At 43.4% G+C, this 9,602-nt stretch overlaps 1 pseudogene; it reads left to right on the top strand.

Moving 5' to 3' along the window:
* The first annotated feature begins 2,360 nt into the window (after window positions 1-2,360).
* LOC111520454 lies at window positions 2,361-2,562 on the top strand (annotated as a pseudogene).
* Window positions 2,563-9,602: the final 7,040 nt, after the last annotated feature.

The raw sequence follows: 9,602 nt of genomic DNA, 5'->3' as shown, positions 1-9,602 counted from the left end.
ATGACCAATTTGAAAATTGCTCAGGAATGCGGATTGATGTTTGGAACATCAATTTCCATACTTTATATAGTTTTTACTATTCAATCAAATTAAGACTGATGTTTGGAACATCAATTTCTATACTTTATATACTTTTTACTATTCAGTCAAATTAAGATTAATGTTTGGAACTCCAGTTTCCACAGCTTCTATTGTTTCTCTTTTCTCATAATAGTCTGTCTTTCTACCTCTTTTTATGCAACCAAGTAATGAAAGGACACAAAAATGTGTCCTCACTCTCCTGCCACACCCTATTGCTAAACCTTTGTCTGCTCTCACAAACATTTTGGAAAGATTTTGTAAGTTCCTGTTTCTCTTTCTGTGGCACGGCAAGGTCACAAGATGCGTTTAAGTAAGGTACATCCATGTTGCAAAACCTGTTGTGAAACCTGTCACAATATGATTAACTGCCTTTGTTCTGCTTCTGTAGGACTGCTTTCCCACCTCGGGGTTTGTGAAAACAAGCCCTGCCCCTACCCTGCAAGCCCCTGATAAATGTCATCAGAATTTCAAAATTAACTGAAATACTAGAAATGGCGGGAACCAATCATAGTTAGCCAAATCGCCTTGTTCAAACGCTAGCCAATCATACATCTGATTTGTATAATGATTCTATGCCTACTTTTCTTAGACTATATAACACTGTTCAGAGCCCAGTGGGGGAGCTCTCCCGCCCGGCTCGTTTCACGAGTGAGTGAGAGCTCCAGGTTCGAACCTGTAATAAAGATCCTTGCTGCTTGGCTTTGACTTTGGACTCTGGTGGTCTTCTTCGGGGAATAAACGGTCTGGGCATAACAGTAAGACACGGTGAGTTTAATGAATTTTGGGTTTTCTTTTTTTCCCAGTTGGGAAGATCTGTCAATATTTCATAGGCAAGCAAAAAGAGGCACTAAAATATTAAAATATTTTAGTCACTTCTGAAGATCCAAAGACAGGTTATTTTCTTGCAAAGCTTTATTCTCTTTTAATGAATTCCTCTTTTTGCTGATTTGTCTTTTCTTTCTTTCTTTTTTGAGATAGAGTTTCACTCTATATCCCAGGCTGGAGTGTAGTCACATGATCTCTGCTCACTGCAAGCTCCACTTCCCGAGTTCAAGAGGTTCTCCTGCCTCTGCTTCCTGAGTAGCTGGGACTACAGGCACACACCACCATGCCCAGCTAACTTTTGATTTTTTTGTAGAAATGGGATTTCACCATGTTGGCCAGGCTGGTCTCAAACGCCTGACCTCAAGTATGTGCCTCGGCCTCCCAAAGCACTAGGATTATAGGCGTGAGTTGCCATGCCCAGCCTGATTTGTTTTTTGTGATTACTCAAAGATCAAACAGCTCATACAATGTACGTGAGTCAGTTTTACAGACCTGGCAAGGTAGCCCTTTGGCTTGCCTTCATAGCTGTGAACCTGTAATTAAGTTGTCAAAAATTTTCAGCCTGCTACCTATTTACAATGTAAACAAGTGATTGCTAGTATGTGAATACAGAATTTTTTTTTTTCTTTTTTCAGAGGGAGTCTCGCTCTGTCTCCCAGGCTGGAGTGCAGTGGCACAATCTCAGCTCACTGCAACCTCCGCCTCCCGGGTTCAAGTGATTCTCCTGCCTCAGTCTCCTAAGTAGCTGGGACTACAGGCATGCACCACCACATCCAGCTAATTTTTTGTATTTTTAGTAGAGACGGGGTTTCACCATGTTAGCCATGTTAGCCAGGCTGGTCTTGAACTCCTGACCTCAAGCAATCCACCCACCTCGACCTCTTAAAGTGCTGGGATTACAGGCGTGAGCCACCATGCCTGGCCCGAAGGCAGAATTTTTGAAACATTTATTTTGCTAAAACAGCATTTTTAAATAAGGAAATTTGCAAAAAGAGTTGAGGTTTCATTAGAGACATGAAGATTTAATTTGAGTTGTACTTTTTGACATAATAAAGAGTGAAGCAAAGTTTTTCAGAGATTTGAGCTATTTCATTGTGCTAATTGACAGGTAGGTGTAATGATTATAGCATCATAATCTACACGGATGTGGTTTCACTAAACAGAAAATATAACATTCACTTTGTATAATTAGAAGTTTGCTGTTTTGAGTACACCTTCTTCCATCTATTTATACTCACAAGTATGCCAGGGAAACACTTTCCCTCCAAATGCAGTGTGGTAGATATGAGTTGCTCTACATACTTGAGTGTATGAATTGTCACCTTATCTATATGTTCTAAATCAAATTAGCTCTGATTCTTAATCTTGACTAGCCAAAGCAGTGAGAAAGTCCATTTCAGATATGTTTTGGGAAATTTCCCCCTTTTGTTAGGGTCATGTATAAATCCAGGTTGAAGACTCTACTTTCAGGTATAATTTCTATGGTTTGTTACTGGAAAAGTTTCTCTAAATATGTAGATCACTGGAAATAAGCGGAGGCACAGGGCTCTCTCAAATGAAGCTGGCTTTTGGAATTACTTGGCTGCAACTGTCATTTGCTACTTTAAAATTTTATTAATTAATTTTTTTTTTTTTTGAGACAGAGTCTCACTCTGTTGCCCAATCTGGAATGCAGTGGCGTGATCTTGGCTCACTGCAATCTCTGCCTCCTGGGTTCAAGTGATTCTCCTGCCTTAGCCTCCTGAGTAGCTGGGACTACAGGCACGTGACATCATGCTTGGCTAATTTTTGTGTTTTAGTAGACACAGGGTTTCAGTTGCTCTGTCTATGGAGTAGCCATCGTTTTATTCATTTACTTTCTTAATAGACTTCCTTCCTTCCTTCCTTCCTTCCTTCCTTCCTTCCTTCCTTCCTTCCTTCCTTTTAAATGAAAACCACTGTGTTGGCCAGGGTGGTCTTGAACTTCTAACCTCAAGTGATCCACCTGCCTCAGTCTCCCAAAGTGCTGGAATTACAGGCGTGAGCCACTGTGCTCGGCCTGCCATTTTCTATTGATAATTGTTATTCTCTTCCTTGGGGAGAGTAAGAGGGAGAGAAGATAGTCTGAGTGGTTCCTGTTCAAAATAAATAAATAAGCTGGGTGTGGTGGCTCACACCTGTAGTCCCAGCAATTTGGGAGGCCTAGGATGGCAGAACACCTGAGGTCAGGAGTTTGAGATCAGTCTGGCTAACATGGTGAAACCTCATTTCTACTAAAAATTCAAAAAATTAGCTGGGCCTGGTGGCACTTGCCTGTAATCCCATCTACTCGGGAGGCTGAGGCAGGAGAATTGCTTGAACCCAGGAGGTGGAGGTTGCAGTGAGCTGAGATCGTGCCATTGCATTCTAGCTTGGGCAACAAGAGCAAAACTCCATCTCAAAATAAAGAAATAAATACAGAAAAAATAATCCAAGTTGGGAAAGGTCATTGTCCTATCCAGCCAATGGGGCGAGGCCCAATCTTAACTGGAAGCATTGGGTTTCACTGCCACAGTCCGTTCTGCTACAGGACTTTGCTACTCAGACCGGCCCTCCCTGTCCAACGGACAGGGATTCTTTGGGCAGGCTCAGGGACATTGTTCCCATGGGCCTCTCCACTGACCACTGCCTCAGCCCATGGACACCCTCGCTGTGGTTCCCAAGGTATGTGTGTCCTTGGCCTGGCTCTCTGGCTTCCTGCAGCCATCTGTTACCGGTGTTCCATGCGTGCAAACCGTGGGCTTCTATCATGCTCAGAGGCTCCTTCACAACTTTTTCTCTTTCTCTAGTCTTGGAGAAATCTCTCTTTTCTTAAGTTTCAGCATCAGCTTCTTCTCTTTCCCCTTTATAGACTTCTATCTCACCCACCTGCAAAAGAATAAACAGCGTGAGGGCCCCTGTTTTATCAGGCTTGGCAACAACAACTGTTAGCACACATCTACCCATCCTGGTCCCCCACGTTCACTTAAGTAACCCAGAGTGGAGCAGGAAATCTGGTCTGCCTCGTAGGTATCAGGGAGCAGAAATGTCAGTCCTTACACCACGCCTCCTAAAAAGAGATGACAAAACATAAATGAGTAATTGCCCCTCACATCAGTATTATTTTGCATTGCGTCTTTTTTATCAGAATCTGTGCGGGGTTGGGGGGGGGAGGCGGGGGGAGGGGTTTGTTTCTTTGTTTGAGATAAGTTCTCTCTCTGTCACCCAGGGTGGAGTACAGTGGCATAATCATGGCTCACTGCAAGTTCCACCTCCTGGTCTCAAGCAACCCTTCTGCCTCAGCCTCCCAAGTAGCTGGGACTATAGGTATGCACCACCACACTTGGCTAACTTTAAGGTTTTTTTTTTTTTTTTTTTTTTTTGTAGAGACAGCTTCTCACTGTGTTGCCAAAACTGGTCTTGAACTCCTGAGCTCAAGTGATCCTCCTGCCTCAGCCTCTCAAGGTGCTTTTCTTACTAGATACCCTACATACCTTCCTGCTAGATCAAAAGCAGACAAGAATCTACTTTTGATCTAGCAGGAAGGTATGTAGAGTATCTAGTAGGAAAAAAGCTGGCTTCAAAGCTGTGAGTCCTACCAGGGGCTGGGAAAAGGTGGAAAGGGGAGAAACTGCTTAACAGGTAAGGGATTTCACTTTGGCGAGAGGAAGATGTTCTTGAACTCCATAGAGGTGATGGTTGTACAACACTGCAAATGTACTCAATGCTACAGAATTGTTTACTTTAAAGTATTAATTTATGTTATCTGAATTTTACCTCAATAACTTATTAAAAAAGAAAAAGGCAATGAGTTCTCATGCTGGTGTCATGGGGTTTATTGGCACAAGAGCACACTGGGCTAAAAAGAGCACCCACCTCTCTCCCCCAGTTAGAAGCTAACTGACCTTGCTCAATTTCCCTAGCCCCAGTTTTCTCATATGTTAGCTGGGGATAATAATTGTCAGTCGGCAAGGATGCTGTTAGGGCAAAATTAGGTCATTTGTGAGAAGCACCAGGCACAGTGCCTGCCCCACTGAGGGGGTCACTTCTTCATCGCACCCGATCCCTGCTTCTTAGGCAGTTGATCTAGATTCTGCCAATGCCTCATATCTGGCCTGTTGGCTTTGGGGAATGAGTGGAAATGTCATCAGCTGAGGTTGAAAGAGAAATTATTTTGATAAAGCAGTTGAGAACACTGCTGAATTTGAGATGATTGTGAGCCATAATAGGTCAGAAGCTGGAGTCTGAGACTGGCAGAGATGGCAGTCAGGCTGGACATTGAGATTTCAGTCATCCAGTATGTTACTAGGACCCTGAAAAACGACTTGGCCCAGGGGAGATTGGAGTGAACAGGTAGAGGGCTTGAGGTGAAAGACTGGGGAATATCATTTAAGGGTTAGGTGAATCCTGTGTTCATTAAGGTTATTCAACCCTATCTGTCCCCAGGCTTACCTTGCACACCTCTCTGTCTCTGCTCACTCCATTCTAACTCACTCTGTTCATTCATCTTTCCAGACTTCTATCTACAGAGCTTTTCCAGTCTTGATGTCTGCTTGGTTTGTTTCTCTGCCTCTTGACTCAGTGCTTCATTCTTTGGCTGGTGCACAAATCTACCCATCCTGGTCCCCCATGTTCCTTCCATTCAGCGTGGCATCAAGGAAGTCTGCTCATGATAATGAGGTCCAGTGTGCTCTCATAATTGATCTCCAAAGAGCAGTGCTTTCTAGATTAATTCTTAGCTGGGTCTTGTCTCTTCATACTTCTTTTTTTTTTTTTTTTTTTTTTTGAGACAGAGTCTTGTTCTGTCACCCAGGCTGGAGTGCAGTGGTGCAATCTTGGCTCCTGGCAATCTCTGCCTCCCAAGTTCAAGTGATTCTCCTGCCTCAGCTTCCCAATTAGCTGGGATTACAGGCACGTGCCACCATGCCTTGCTAATTTTTGTATTTTTAGTAGAAATGGGGCTTCACCATGTTGACCAGGTTGGCCACGAACTCCTGGCCTCAGGTGATCTGCCCGCCTCAGCCTCCTGAAGTGTTGGGATTACAGGCATGAGCGACGACGCCCAGACTTTTTACACTTCATTTCTAACATGCCAAGTCCTACCCTCTTCCTTGCTTACCTTGGCACCTGGATTTCCCTGATTTTGAACTGATTATTTGGCTCCTGATTCCTGGCCTTACTTTGTCTTTGTGTATATTTGCTTGTTCTGTCTGTTTTAATTCAGCAAATATTTATTGAGGGCCTACTATGTGCCAGGCCCTATTTTAGGATCTAGGAATATAGCAGAAACAAAACAGACCAAAATCCCTATGTTTGTGGAAAGTAAGTGGGAAAAAAAAAAGCGGGGAAGTGGGATAAGGAGTGTTGAGGAGTGAGTTACAAGTTTAACTAGGGTGGTCAGGGCATCCTCCCACTGAGAAGTCATCATTCAGGGGAGAGGAAAGAGCCAGTCAAAGGCCTTGAGGCAGGAGCATACCTGGAGTGTTTGGGAGCATCAAGGAGGCCAGGGTGGCTACAGCAGAGAAGGTGCTAAGGAAGGCTGTCAAGGAGAGATCAGAAGAGTACAGGTGATGAGGACATTGTTTAGGGTCCTGGAAGCCACTGTAAGAAAATCAGCATTTCGTATGAGTGATGGGGAGCCTCTGGAGCATTTTGGGGGTCAGTCTGGCTTTGTGGAGATTCAGTCATCCAGCTTCCTACAGTCCAGTTCCAGGCTTGCCTTCACACTTCTTTTTGTTTGTTGTTTGGTTTTTATTCATGTCATTGTACCCAGAGAAAATGTTTTGGCTGGACCCTGCTTCAGTTCTACTTCTAATAACTATGCCTCAATTTATGTGTCACTTGGAAAGTAAATGAAGATGGTATTACTGATTCAATCATTGGTCAAATAAACATATAATTATAAACTTAGAAAAATGCTATCAAGAAAAATTGCATGAGGTCATACCAAGGAATGCCAAGAATTGCTGGCAACCACCAGAAGCTGGGAGAGTTCAGGAATGATTCTTCCCTAGAGCCTTTGGAGAGAGTGTGGCCCTGCTAACACCTTGACTTCTAGCTCCAGAACTATGAGACAACAAATTTCTGTGGTTTTAAGTCCTTCCACACTCACACCCAGAAGTACATGATGTTTGGCAATGCATCATGGGGAAAGAGACTGGGTTAACAAGGCAGAGTCTGCTTGAGAAAGTCCCTAAAAAAAAAAGATTTTAATATTTTTTTAAGAGACAGAGTCTCATACCATCACCCAGGCTGGAGTGCAGTGGCATGATCATAGCTCACTGTAGCCTCAATACCCTGGGTTCAAGCGATCCTCCCACCTCAGCTTCCCGAGTAGCTGGTAACCCAGGTGTGTGTCACCACACTCAGCTAATTTATTAAAAACAAGGTTGAAGGATGAGTAGGAGTTAGGTGTGAATGGGGTCAGAGGAATATGTTTTTGCATGTAGACCAGTATCTACAAAGGCCCCAGAGCAGTGAGGTCAATTCCATTAAATGAAGAAAGGCCAGTGTGAGGTTGAAGCACCAGCGTGGGAAGAGAGGCAAGAATTGAGCATGGAGAGGTGACACCATGTAAACAATTGTGTTTTTAGCCTTTGGCGGTGAATCTTTTAGCATTAAATCTGTGAATATGTTTCCTGACTGTGATCGTAAATTTTTTGTGTCAACTTGACTGGGCCATGGGGTGCTCAGCTATTTGGTCCAACTTGATTCTGGGTATGTCTGTGAGGGTGTTTCTGGATGAGACTAACATTTGAATTGTTAGAGTTAGTAAAGCAATGACCCTCCTCCAATGTGAGTGGGCCTCCTCCAATCCAGTGAAGGCCTGAATAGAATAAAAAGCTGAGTAAGAAAGGATGCTCTCTCTCTGTGCCTGTCTTTGGCCAAGACATTGGTTGTTTCCTGCCTTTGACCTCAGGCTCAGGCTGGATGTATACCGTCAGCTCTCCTGGATTTGAACTTCTCAGCCTCCATAAGTGTGTGAGTCAACTTATTATAATAAACAAATCTCTCTCTCTATCTCTATTTCTCTATATCTCTGTGTCCATACATCCTACTGGGTCTGTCTCTCTGGAGAACCCTGAGTAATCCTGACCAATTGACATAAGCAAACAGAGAGATTATCAATCAAACCATATCAGTATCTTCTCACCCTACATTCAGGCTCTTCCCTTATCCAGACAGCACCTAGATTTTCCTTTGGGGAACCTACTTCTCCCTGCCTAGGGAATTTGTAGTAGTCAAGTGCTTTGAGTAGTATTGTGTTAGTCAATTTTGCTTTGCTGAAAAAGAATACCTGAGATTGGGTAATTTATAAAGAAAAGAGGTGTATTTGGCTCCTGGTTCTGCAGGCTGTACAGGCATAGCACCAGCAGCTGCTCAGCTTCTGGTGAGGCCTTAGGATGTTTTACTTGTGGCAGAAGGCTGATGGGGAGCAGGTGTGTCACACAGCAAGCAAGGGAAGGAGAGAGAGGAGGGAGGAGGTACCAGTTTCCTTAAACAACCGGCTCTCCTGTGAACTAATAGAGTGAAAACTCATTCATTACCTCAGGGCAGGCACCAAGTCATTCATGAGAGATCCACCCCTATAACCCAAACACCTCCCACCAGACTCCACCCCCGACACTAGGGATCACATTTCAATATGAGACTTGGAGAGAACAAATATCCAAACCATGTCAAGTGTGGACTATGCCTCCAGCCGTAAGCATCTGCTTTGATTGTCGAAGTCAATCAATATTTTTTGGAGGCTTCATAGTGGTCCCTAGTAATGTCATCTCTTTTCTAACTAGATTCTGAACAATCAGTTGAAAGATAAACCAGGGTAATATGAAGGTCCCAAACAACACTTTTATTGCCAGAGAGGTCAGTTACAGCACATGGTTCAAATCTGTTAAACAAGTAGAGTCAACTCCAAATAATGCAGACCTAGGCACACAGTCATAGGCCATGATGGACTTTGATAGGTCCTGCTACATGAATTAACAGAAGAGAACTTCTCTCCTCTGGGGGAAGTTCCCCAAATGGAATGGCAGTTCTGCCTTTCCAAAAGAAAAAACAGAACTGTGTAGAGCATTCTCAGTTAATTTTTACAAAATTATCAATTAGATGGGTTGATACATCTTGACAGAGCCGAGAGATGCTAGAGTTACACTAATTGAGACAACTTTAGGCATGAGAAAGAAGCATTCTTCATAAAATATGCTATTTCATCCTTCTTGCCACAGTGATTGGTTCAGAGATAAGTAGTAACTCAGGTCTAAGCCCATAGAAATTCCCTATCCTGCTGGGTACAGTGACTCATACCTGTAATCCTAGCACTTTGGGAGGCCAAGGTAGGAGAAACACTTGAGCCCAGGAGTTCAAGACCAGATTGGGCAACATAGTGAGACAATCTCTACCAAAATTTAAAAAATTATCTGGATGTGGTGGCACCTGCCTGTAGTCCCAGCTACTCAGGAGGCTGAGGAGGGAGAATCGTTTAAGCCAGGCAGGCCAAGGCTACAGTGGGCTGTGATTGCACCACTGTACTCTAGCCTGGGTGATAGAGTGAGACCCTGTTAAGAGCAGAAAGAAAAAGAAGAAAGAAAGAGAGAAAGAAAGAAAGAAAGAAAGAAAGAAAGAAAGAAAGAAAGAAAGAAAGAAAGAAAGAGAAAGAAAGAAAGAAAGAAAGAAAGAAAGAAAGAAAGAAAGAAAGA

The sequence above is a fragment of the Piliocolobus tephrosceles genome, chromosome 3, assembly GCF_002776525.5.
Source record: "Piliocolobus tephrosceles isolate RC106 chromosome 3, ASM277652v3, whole genome shotgun sequence".
Taxonomy (NCBI): domain Eukaryota; kingdom Metazoa; phylum Chordata; class Mammalia; order Primates; family Cercopithecidae; genus Piliocolobus; species Piliocolobus tephrosceles.
Note: the sequence above shows the minus strand (reverse complement) of the source record. Positions and strands in the feature narration are given on the sequence as shown.